Source organism: Nothobranchius furzeri, chromosome 10 (genome assembly GCF_043380555.1).
Source record: "Nothobranchius furzeri strain GRZ-AD chromosome 10, NfurGRZ-RIMD1, whole genome shotgun sequence".
Classification (NCBI taxonomy): Eukaryota; Metazoa; Chordata; class Actinopteri; order Cyprinodontiformes; family Nothobranchiidae; genus Nothobranchius; species Nothobranchius furzeri.
This window is the reverse complement of record NC_091750.1, coordinates 61,745,640-61,758,416: the sequence shown is the minus strand read 5'-3', so window position 1 is coordinate 61,758,416 and position 12,777 is coordinate 61,745,640. Positions and strand designations below refer to the sequence as shown.

The 12,777-nt window shown below is 44.2% G+C and overlaps 1 protein-coding gene across 13 annotated transcripts in view; it reads left to right on the top strand.

Annotated features, from left to right (window-relative positions):
* nbeaa (neurobeachin a) overlaps positions 1 to 12,777 on the top strand; it is a 160,893-nt gene that overhangs the window by 90,493 nt on the left and 57,623 nt on the right. The window lies entirely within an intron of this gene.

Genomic DNA, 12,777 nt, shown 5'->3' with positions numbered 1-12,777 from the left:
GGACATGAAACTCCAAAGGCCCCCAGTTGGGAGGCGCAAGGGCCCATGAATTGACTGTTATCAGCCAAAATGCATTTTCTTTAGCAACAGCACACCCTAGAGATTGTGAGGTATGGATATTTTTTTGTCTGGGTTTTGTTGCGAATGACATAATTTACTTCATTTATGGGGGTGGGAGTGGCTGAGTGACATAAAAAATGACATAACATGAAGTCATAAGCACAGTTTTTTTACAGAGCTCTCCAGAAGACCATGAAACAGTGTAAGTTACGACTTTGTGGGGGGATATTCGTAGTTTTCTTCAGCACTGAGAGTTTACAAATGGCAATTTTAAAGAAGCTGCTTCACCAGCAAATCTTCCGTCTAATTCAGTGCCGGTCGTTTGGCTACATCTGCTGATATTAGTTCCTACTAATTTACAACCAATCGGCATGAGTTAAAGTCTATCCCAGCGACTCTACTGGGCCTTTTCACAGTACATACCCCAGTTCAAGTGCACGTTTGGTCCCTGATACAGAAAGTGGTCCTGTCAGGCCAGCCCAGTGAAATGGGGACTGGTAAGTTCTGGGAAAATTAAAAATGGCACAGAAGTTGCGATAGTGGAAACGAGCATTAAGTTTAAAGTGACAATACACAGTTTCATGCTCTTCCCTTCAACTGGTTCAAAGCGGAATTATAACTGTCATAAACAACCCTGTCGCAGCCTTCCGTAGCTAGCCCTGACAATGAGATAACGCTAATGTGAGCCAACTAATGCTAAAATAAACTACTAAGTAAAAAATATCCACACGGTTGGAGAAAAATATTTTAATACAATTCCAGTAGCAACAAAGCCAGGTCATAACAAGTCCATGATTTCATAGCCCCATTTAGCTCCTTCAATCTAGCGCAGGCCGCGCCGATGTTCATTCTTTGCTTTGCCTCCAAACACATTACTCTCTTACTTCCAGGCTGCGCCATGATGCCAACAAAAGGCAAATTTCTTCTTTTTTTTACTTTTTATTGACTGTTTTCAAACTGAAAATGCTAACTGCTAGCATCACAGCTAATAGCCATAAAGTAGGTAAAGAGCTGCTGTTGCCTCCCTAAGATGATGACCAGAGGGGCAACTGGTTTCCTGTTCAATAACGTGTGTCTGTGATAAAGAATAGAAAAAGGGACACACGTTGAGCTGATGTCAGTTTCACAACAGGAAGGTTTATTCTTCCCTCCAATTTTGACAAAACAGGAACAAAGGGTGGCTTAAATCCATTTACAACATCAGATTCAAAATGGATCACAATGAACACATTTATTTCACCAAGATAAACAAAACACAATAGGGTACTCTGTACTTTGTTTTAACTACATTTACAACATCATAAAATTAACTCATTTTTAAACATTTTAATTCTCGTTCAGCATTAACTTATTTATGTGAAATGTATTTCCACTGTTCTTATACAATCTACAACTATATAGAGTGCAATGCTCCTTTAATGGCGTTCACTACTACTGTGCAGTCAGCATTGATCAAACAGTTTCCTTATAACACTCTATAAATGTCTTCATCTTAAACCACAAACTTGTTCTTGTAACCACAACATCAACCAGAAGACTAAAACGTAGCATAAAACCAATTTATCAGAGTGCCTACCACCTTAAGAGTTCACAGTCCCGAAGTCTCTCACACTTAGCTTCCCCACACACACTCAGTATCCCACATTAGCCCAGTCCGCTAGCATTAGCATCATTTTACCCGCAGCCTCAACCCACAGTTCAGACACAACTCAGAACGAATCCAATTTCTTTAGCGAGTTGCGCTCATTACCCACATGAACAACATACTCTGTTTGTAAGGTCTGCAGTATACATTCACTTAAATGCCTTTACTAACCTGTGATAAAGAATAGAAAAAGGGACACACGTTGAGCTGATGTCAGTTTCACAACAGGAAGGTTTATTCTTCCTCTGTGCCCCAAAACGCTACTCGATACCACTGCGCGTAATGCGCCCTCTAGCGGCTGTATGTGGAATAGCATTGTAAACTGACAGGTACACACATACAATCATAACAACAACCTTTTGGGGGGGGGGGGGGGGCTGTTTTCCCCATCTTATTTCTTATACCAGATTTTACTAGAAAGCTATTTTCAACTCTCTACACTCTCCCCCACTTAAAGGAATGGCTCCTGACATTTGTTTCTTCATGTGTGGACCCATCAGTTTATGGGTGCGAAGTTATTGTGATAGTACGGCTGTGAATAGATGGGGTGAAAGAATGATGGGACGCTGTGTGTCCACATCCAGGGTTGGCTAGCCGAAAGGGTGTTCATATCTGCCCTCCAGTGGCAGTATGATGGCTGACCCAGTACGTTGTACGTGAGTCTTTCCGCTGGTCTCCCCCTCCTTTGTGACCTCCTTACAATGTCATTTTCTCTGTTTTCTCCATCACTTTCCTCCTTGCCTTTTTCTGCTAACTCCTCAGCTTCTACAACATCTTTTTCACCCCCATCTTCTGGCCTGTCAAGTGGGCAGAACTCTCTTGCTGTCGCACATAGCTTGGGCTCACTGTTAGACTTCTGCTGTGGAATGACAGTTTCCTGTTGCTGAGGTTGCTCCTGTTGAATGGCAGGTCCTTGTTGTTGAGGGTTCACGAGTCTGTAGCAGGGAATCTTGCTCCGGAGGCCGTAGTGGTAGGTATAACTACCTTCCTCATCAGAACTACTTGTCGCTGTTTCATGGACCTTTCCTACAGGTTGTCTTCGCTGTTTTGCTTTTGTCTTTTCTTCCACAGGAAGTTCTTCCTCGAAAGGTAAGTCGTTCACTGGTAGTAGAAGGTTTCTATGAAGAACCCGCATGGCTTTACTACCTCTCTCTGGCTGTACCTTATAGACGGGTCCATCTCCCAGTCTCTCCACCACGCGATGTACCACTTTCTCCCAATATGCGCGCAGTTTTCCTGGCCCTCCTCTCTCTGACAGATTTTTCACCAGTACTCTGTCACCTGGCTGGAGGGTGGCACCTCTTACATGTCTGTCGTACTGCTTCTTGCTTTTGGCTGAGGACTGCCGGCTGTTATTTGCAGCTATTTGGTAAGCAACTTGCATCCTCTCGGCCCACTTTTGAACGAACGTTTGGTGGTTTTGTGCCTCAGTGTCTTTGCCTTGGTGGAAAAGTAGGTCAACTGGTAGCCGTGGAGCCCTGCCATACAAGAGAAAAAATGGAGAGTACCCTGTTGCGTCATGCCTTGTGCAATTGTAGGCATGCACGATCTGAGGCAGATGATCTTTCCATTCACTCTTTTTCTCTTCTTGTAGGGTGCGCAGCATTTGAAGAAGTGTGCGATTTAACCGCTCCACTGGATTGCACTGAGGATGATAAGGAGTGGTGCGTGAGTGTGCAATTCCTGATAGTTGTTGCAATCTTTGGAACAGGCTGTTTTCAAACTCACGTCCTTGGTCATGATGCAACTTCTCTGGATACCCAAAGCGAGGAATAAAGTCCTGAAATATCTTTTCAGCAGCTGCCTTCCCTGATTTGTTTCTCGTTGGGTATGCCTGCGCAAAGCGCGTGAAGTGATCAACGAGAACAAGGATATACTCATATCCTCCTTTGCTTGGCTCCAAGTGCAAATAGTCAATAGAGACCAACTCAAAAGGTGCACTGGTGGTGAGGGATCCCATTGGAGCTCTCTGCGGGATATTGGGATGCTTCTGTTTAATACACTGGCATTTTTTTGTCACGTATTCTTCCACATCTTGCTGCATGTACGGCCAATAGAACCGTTCTCGGGCCAGATGGATCACCTTTTCAGAACCTACATGCCCCATGTCGTCATGTAAGCTTTTCAGTACTACTGATTTGAGCTGTTCAGGGAGGACCAGTTGTCGGTTTTGGTTTGTTTTTCTGTAAAGTAGTCCATTTTCTACTTCTAACTTGTTCCACTCATAGAGCAGTCTCCTCGTCTGTTTAGACATTGTTTTTTTTTCTTTTTCATTTGGAGTCCAAGCTCTCAGTTTCAAAGAAATAACTTCTTTAATAGCTGGATCTGCCTGCTGTGCAGCGGTGATATCCCTGGGAATGATGTTTGAAACGCTAGTGTGTGGTACAGCATTCCCATCATCACCGTTTAGTTGCAATGCAGCCACCCAGGGAACATCATCGTCTTGCACCAATTTTGTCCCCTGCCACACAGCAGAGACCACCTCCGGTGACACTGTCTCTGTATGGTCATTCATCTGCTGCTGCAGGTTCACGGGATACCTGGACAACATATCGGCATCCGCGTTCCTCTTCCCTGGTCGATACTTAATGTCAAAATGGAAATCTGCCAACTCCCCAACCCATCTATGGCCCACAGCATTCAGTCTTGCGGAACTCAAGATGTAGGTCAAGGGGTTATTATCGGTATAGACCGTGAAAGTTGGTGCATAATAAAGGTAATCCCGGAACTTGTCGCAAATAGCCCATTTAAGTGCCAGGAACTCAAGTTTGCCCGAGTGCAGATGATAGTTCTTCTCTGCCGGTGTTAAGGTCCTGGAGCCGTACCCAATGACACGCAGTTTGTTGTTTTGGCGTTGGTATAATACAGCTCCCAGACCTTCGTTTGAAGCGTCTGTGTGTAACACAAAGGGAAGATCGAAGTCTGGGTAGGCCAGGATGGGGGGGTTTGTCAACATGTCCACCAACCTGGACACCACGTTCTGATGTTCAGTAGTCCAGGTGACAGGTGAGCGAGAGGGAAGTTGCCCCTTGTTCCCTTTGGTCACTGGACTTTTCCCCTTAACAGTCTGAGGCTTGATGGCATGACCTATCTCAGCTGGGCTTTGGAGAATTTCAAACAAGGGCCTTGCTAGTCGTGAAAAGTCTTGGATAAAGGACCGGTAGTAGCTGAGAAATCCAAGCAACGTCCGGACTTCTCCCACTGTGCGAGGCTTCTTGTCTTTCAGGGCTAGCACTGCTTCCAAATCCTTTGGATCGAGCTGAATCCCTTCTCCTGACACCACTCGCCCAATATATCGAATTTGTCTCTTAAAGAGCTCACATTTAGCTGGGCGGAGCTTAATGCCGTGTTGTCGCATCTGGTAGAACACTTGTCTTAGATGGTCTACGTGTTCGTCAAACGTTTTGGAATAGCAAAGGACATCATCCAAATACGGCACACAACACTCATCTCTGATGCCCTCTAACACTCCCTCCATGCACCTCTGAAAGGCAGCTGGTGCATTTGTCAGTCCAAAGGGTATTCGTACCCATTCGTAGAGTCCCCAGGGTGTGCTAAAGGCAGTGAGATGTCTTGACTCCTCACTCACAAACCCTTGATGATACGCACTCTCTTGGTCCAAGATGGAGAACCATGAATTGCCCCCTAGGCTGTCCAACAAATCCTGGATCCGTGGGAGTGGATGGCGATCTGGGACAGTTTTGCGGTTAAGCTCACGGAAGTCAACACACAGGCGAAGACTGTTGTCTTTTTTTCGCACACAAACTACAGGTGACGAATGGGCGGAAACAGACTTCCTAATCCACCCCCTGTTCAGGAGATTTTGGATATACTCCTTCACCTCCTTAAACAGTGGCCGTGGAATGGAATTGTAGCTTTTTTGGACTGGAGTGTCATCAGTCGTATTGATTTTGAGCTGTAAGCCAGGGACACACCCTATGTCTCCTTCCTCACGAGCAAACACGTCTGATTCCTCATAAAGCATTTGTCGTACCGTGCTCTGGTCAGGCTCAGGCAGGTGATCTAAATCAACATTTGGATGCCATCTTTCCTCCGCACTACCAGCACGGCCATTTTCCTTCCCATTACTTTGTTCTTCACTGGTTGGACTTGTTTGGGTAGCGCACAGAAGGGTGTCATGGTGTGGTTCTCCAGGCCCCTGTATCGTTGGATGGATGTTTACAGGCGTGCTTTCCACCACTTCTTCAATGGATCCTAACACTGCTTTTGGAGGTAAAAAAACCTCATGCCTTGTGGAATTCTGGATTGGTATTCTCACTATTTTTGAGGCGCCAGCCGGCACATCAACAAGCGCAGGAAATAACTCCAACCCATCTGGCATTTGCCAGTCTACATTGGACTCAAACAACATGACTCCTCCTCCAGGAAAAGCTCTCATGCGGCATTTCACCTGACAGATCTGACTGCGGGGGATTGTGAGTCCCTTCTTTCCAACTCTTAATACTGGACATTCTGACTCTTCCAGGGGTGACTTTGTGTGAACCACTGACACCAGACTTTCAGCATTAATCTTCTGAATTCTCAGAGCTTCTGAAAGGAGACTTACTAAGTGGCCATCGTCTCTTTGATCACCATTCCCTGCAATCATCTCCTGTATCACATTGAAGCCTAGTAGCGGGCTGCTTAACCCTCCGCGACTTACTAGCATGGGAACATAAATAGCAACTGAGCCGTGCCTGCTACTTGTGATCTCAAGAAAAACTTTTATCCACCCTTCAAATGGCACCTCTGTACCATTAGCTGCAGTAACTTTGAGTGGGTGGTCTGAAAATAGGCTTTCTAGTGGCCTAATTGTCACGTTTGGTAAGGCTTTTTGCACCCAAGACTTCTCCACAATACTTACTTGGGCCCCACTATCCAACAACATTTGAAGTTTGACCCCATCAAGATAACAGGTTACCATACATCTACCCCCAATCAGCTGAGCGACACGCTCCCTTTTGGACGCTTGGCACGATCTGGAGGTCTTGGTTGAAGAAGAACTTTTCTCTTTGGAATGCAGCTTCTCTGGGATTGGGGACTCTGCATTCTCCAAGGTCACTGGTGGTCCCCCCCCAGCGACCTCACCCGGTTTCCCGACAGAGTTCCCTTTTGTAAGCAGCCAATAGCTCTGTGTCCCTCTTTTCCACATCGGAAGCAGTGTGAGCAGACGTCGTTTCCTTGGGATACACATTGGTGACATTTCCCTTTAACTTCAGGCTTGGCTGACTGTTTGATGTGGGGAAACGAGTTGTAAGTGTTTTCGGTCGCCACATTCGCTACTGGTGTGAGGGCTTTCTCCAAACTTTTGGCCAAAGATGACACTTGGGCTGTTAACTCCTGTATCGCATTGCGATTGGCCTGCACCTCTGCCTGCACTTGAGTGGCGTTCTGTTTATCACTGTCCAGCTGGGCTGTGTTGATACTGATTGCTTTTTGTTTGTATACCTGTCCCAACCTGGTTTTCCTCTCAGTGTCCTCCCTCAGTGATCTTGTGATCACCTCAAGTATAAAGTCATCAGTCACATTCATGTCTGAAATATGTGGTTTAAGGTCTCGTCTGATGTATGAGCATTTTTCATTCATCCCCTGGTAAAGTGAATGAAGAAACACCCCCTGCACCAGTTTACCATCATATTGAAAGTCTGTACCTTGTTTAGAAGCAAACATTATACGCTGCTTGACCCCCATTAGTCTATACATAAACTGTTGTGGGCTTTCTTTGTCATTTTGCTTTGCGTTACTTAGTTCCTGGAACAATTCAGTGCTGCTTTTATCCCTAAGATGTGCTTTAAGGAACCTTGTTAACTCAGCAAGAGTCAGGGTGTCTTTGGTCATGAGCATATCTTTAAAGGTACCAGGCTTAATTACCTTGAGCACGGTTCTGACGACCTCAGTTTCTGAGAACCCCTCAGCTAGACCTTCATCAATTTGTTTACATAGACAGTTAAAACTCAAATCAGAAGCTGAGTCTGAGATTTGACCACCATGTATCTTAAACTCTCTATGTAGTAACAATGCCGCAACATCTGTCAATTTCACTAAACCAGTTACAGGATCAGCAATCACTGATGTTGAGACTCTCTTATTCATTACTGATGCTACTACTGCTGGTTCAGTCTCTGGTACAGCCACAGCATCCCCTTCATCAGAAGCTTGACCACGTTCAACAGTTACCTGGGATGCTTGCAGGTCATCAATGAGGTCACGAAATGCAAGCAGACGAGACCTGCCCTGATCTTCGAGGCTCTTCAGTCGTTTACTTCTCAGAAAGTCAACGATAAAGTCAAAGAGCTCCACCTCGGTTGCATCCTCACCGGGAACATCTTCCACCTCTTCTTCTTGACACCATACTGCAAGTTTATGTAGCAGGTCCCTGTTAGCGGCTCTGGTCAGCTGATGAAGCTGGTTCTGGATCTCCCACTGTAGGTCATGTAGAGTGGCCATGTCTGGATACCTGGCGTCAACCGTCACTACTGTTGTGCATCAGAAGGATATGGATCCCGCGATTCTTGGCTGATTAGCACCTGCCCTCCATGGTGCTAATCCCGGACGAGCCCCCAGAATTGTTGCCTCCCTAAGATGATGACCAGAGGGGCAACTGGTTTCCTGTTCAATAACGTGTGTCTGTGATAAAGAATAGAAAAAGGGACACACGTTGAGCTGATGTCAGTTTCACAACAGGAAGGTTTATTCTTCCCTCCAATTTTGACAAAACAGGAACAAAGGGTGGCTTAAATCCATTTACAACATCAGATTCAAAATGGATCACAATGAACACATTTATTTCACCAAGATAAACAAAACACAATAGGGTACTCTGTACTTTGTTTTAACTACATTTACAACATCATAAAATTAACTCATTTTTAAACATTTTAATTCTCGTTCAGCATTAACTTATTTATGTGAAATGTATTTCCACTGTTCTTATACAATCTACAACTATATAGAGTGCAATGCTCCTTTAATGGCGTTCACTACTACTGTGCAGTCAGCATTGATCAAACAGTTTCCTTATAACACTCTATAAATGTCTTCATCTTAAACCACAAACTTGTTCTTGTAACCACAACATCAACCAGAAGACTAAAACGTAGCATAAAACCAATTTATCAGAGTGCCTACCACCTTAAGAGTTCACAGTCCCGAAGTCTCTCACACTTAGCTTCCCCACACACACTCAGTATCCCACATTAGCCCAGTCCGCTAGCATTAGCATCATTTTACCCGCAGCCTCAACCCACAGTTCAGACACAACTCAGAACGAATCCAATTTCTTTAGCGAGTTGCGCTCATTACCCACATGAACAACATACTCTGTTTGTAAGGTCTGCAGTATACATTCACTTAAATGCCTTTACTAACCTGTGATAAAGAATAGAAAAAGGGACACACGTTGAGCTGATGTCAGTTTCACAACAGGAAGGTTTATTCTTCCTCTGTGCCCCAAAACGCTACTCGATACCACTGCGCGTAATGCGCCCTCTAGCGGCTGTATGTGGAATAGCATTGTAAACTGACAGGTACACACATACAATCATAACAACAACCTTTTTTTTGGGGGGGGGGGCTGTTTTCCCCATCTTATTTCTGATACCAGATTTTACTAGAAAGCTATTTTCAACTCTCTACACTGCCCCTAGGGCACTTACCCGTCCTGCAAAACAGCAGAAGGCTGCAGACTGATGTCCAAGGTGAAGTTGGTAAAGTTTCTATGTACACAATCACTGAACCCCACTTTTAAACGAATAGCTTACAGTGTTAAAAACTATTTAGTGTTCTTTTTTAAAACACAAAGGTGAAAGAAAATTAATTATGTTAATTTAAAATCATTACTTTAGAAGCTGAATTCAATATTGTACTAAGTCATCTAACCCGGACGTCTTACTGAATACGTCAGCGGGGCGTAACTTCATAGAAATGTTTAGTCATATTTTTCACTTGATCTTATTTGAGAAGCAAATTAGAACAAAGTTATGAAAATATTAAATTGAATCATTTGAAATGGAAAACAAAGATTTGCAGTTCTCTTTAATCTTAATTTCCACAAAAGATGCACCACTTTGACTTTTTGGTTAAATATTTTCTTGTGTGTTTTTTAATCATTGCTGTTAGACGGCTCGTTTCCTGTCCATTTATAGTGTTGCACCTGTTGACATGCACCTTTGACACTTGTTGAAAATAGTCAACGAGTAATTTTAAGCCACCTTGGAGGAGTTACAAGACTTGTGGTGTAATATAGTAACGTATTAAAACTGCAACAGTCATTCTTACAAACCAGTTATAGGAGGAGTTTTAGGTCTTCTGTTGCAGAGTTTGTTCAGATATTAAAAGTAAAAATAATCAACATGCATCTTTTGAAACATTTTTTAAAATATTTTTTGCATTTCTGCATCTGCAATCCACTCCATTTCAGTCCAGCAGGTCACGATAATTCAGATGGCAGATTGATGATTGATTCAAATGACACTGTTGCAACGATGATCATGGAAGAGGCTGTTAATTGTAATGAGGTCACTGAGTTGGTGCAAAATGAGAGACGGGCAATAATAGTTAAAGCGTAATGAAAACAATAACATGGAAGGCTGTGGTTCTCAGCCAGTCTCTAATGTGTACTTCTTTATTTCTTATTCAATCTTGAAGAGTGGATGAAGTTTTGGGGGTGGTCGGGAGCTGGAGACGAGGTTTCGGGTCAAATTTCCCTGGAATTTAATTTAGCACTCAGTTCCCTGTGGTGGAAGCACACTGAGGTCTCCACTATGTGAAACCGATCTATCTCCTAGGAACTTTATTAACAGAATTTCTCTCTCTCTCTCTCTCTCTCTCTCTCTCTCTCTCTCTCTCTCGATCTCTCTCTCTCTCGAACACACACACACACACCTGGATGGATGAAAATGTAATTTTCTTTTCACCTGACAACCCTTTAACGATACCAGACCATCAAGTGATGCGAATGATTCAGTGGGATTGAGAACGAATGAGACATTTTCAGGGACGGACTAAATAAATATGTAAAAAGAACAAGTTTTAGGTTCACACAGCATCAGTGTGAAGTAATACTATATACTAGCTGAACCGACTTCATTCCTTTCTTTAGAAAACTGAATTTGTTCTTATTTTGGGGGAAATCACAAACTCACAAACCAGAAAATCAGATCTTCTGTTTTTAACTCGTCCTCTGCAGCCATGAGCTGGAGCATCAGAAGGTCAGAGTACGCTCTCACTTTAATCAACCTCCTCCTTTGCCCACGACCCTCCGTTGGTGATCAGCATGCATCCTGCGTTACCATGGTAACAGACAAATTTGATGGGCAGATCCAAGGGAGCTTTTGGAATTTCTAATCAAGTGGCTGTCTGGCTTCTCCTGTTTGGCGATATTTCCGCGTGACTGTTGGGGTTCGGAGCCATAAAGTAACACTGATAACAGCACCGCAGCAATTAGCCTCAGACGCATACTTACTGGCATTCAAAGCTGAAAGCTTCTAGTTGTGGCTCGGCCGTCTACGTGTGTGCGCACTTGACTGTACTGTAGGAGTGTGATAGGCACTAATTTACATAGTTATAGGAAGATGTTTTGATCTTGGACTTTGTGGACCCAAATGTATTCATGTGTGAGTCAGGGAATGAGGTTGGATCTGAGTCGCAGGCTTAGTTTGGATGTTCTACCTCTTCCTGTTCTTCTCACACAGGCTTTGCGTCTACTTAAAAATTCACAATTCATTTACATGTTTGTTTTTCATGCACCTCTTAAATAATTTGCTGGATTTTATTCAAATTAGGTGGCAATTGTTTTCAGGAAAACAACAAAATAAAATAAAATAAATAAATAAATACATACATAAAATTGAGCCTTTTGCAGCTGATTTATTCCTTTTAATTCTGCAGCTAAGTTAGAATTCACTGAATGTGATAAATACATTTATTCCTGTTGGAGGAAGAAGAATGTTGTCAAAAACAATTTAATATTCACATAAATGTAGAATTTTTGTTTGTAGTAGTAGTTTAACAGGGAATGAGAAAACGTGGAGTTTTTATTAATTTGGCATTAAACGAGCACATTCAAAAACTATTTTATGTATTTATTTATTGGTTTTGTTCTTTCATTTCTTCTTTCATTCATTTATTTATTTTAGTGTTTTATTGATTGTCTTGATTCTACAAGAAATAAAAGAAATAATAAATCGTCGTCATCTTCCTCCGCTTATCCGGGTCCAGGTCGCGTGGGCAGCATCCCAACTAGGGAGCTCCAGACCGTCCTCTCCCTGGCCTTCTCCACCAGCTCCTCCGGCAGGACCCCAAGGCGTTCCCAGACCAGATTGGAGATGTAATCTCTCCAACGTGTCCTGGGTCGACCCGGGGGCCTCCTGCCGGCAGGACATGCCCGAAACACCTCCCCGGGGAGGCGTCCAGGAGGCATCCTGACCAGATTCCCAAACCACCTCAACTGACTCCTTTCGATCTGGAGGAGCAGCGGTTCTACTCCGAGTCCCTCCCGAATGTCCGAGCTCCTCACCCTATCTCTAAGGCTGAGCCCGGCCACCCTACGGAGGAAACTCATTTCGGCCGCTTGTATCTGCAATCTCGTTCTTTCGGTCATTACCCAAAGCTCATGACCATAGGTGAGGATTGGGTTGTAGATCGACCGATAAATCGAGAGCCTGGCTTTCTGGCTCAGCTCCCTCTTCACCACGACAGATCGGCTCAGTGTCCACATCACTGCAGACGCTGAACCAATCCGCCTGTCGATCTCCCGATCCCTCCTACCCTCACTCGTGAACAAGACCCCGAGATACTTAAACTCCTCCACTTGAGGTAGGACCTCTCCCCCGACCCGGAGTTGGCAAGCCACCCTTTTCCAGTCGAGAACCATGGTCTCAGATTTGGAGGTGCTGATCCTCATCCCAGCCGCTTCACACTCAGCCGCGAACCTACCCAGCAAGAGCTGAAGGTCAGAGCTGGATGAAGCTAGGAGGACCACATTCCGCAAAAAGCAGAGACGAGATTCTCCTGCCACCAAACTCAACACACTCCACACCACAGCTGCGCCTAGAAATTCTGTCCATAAAGGT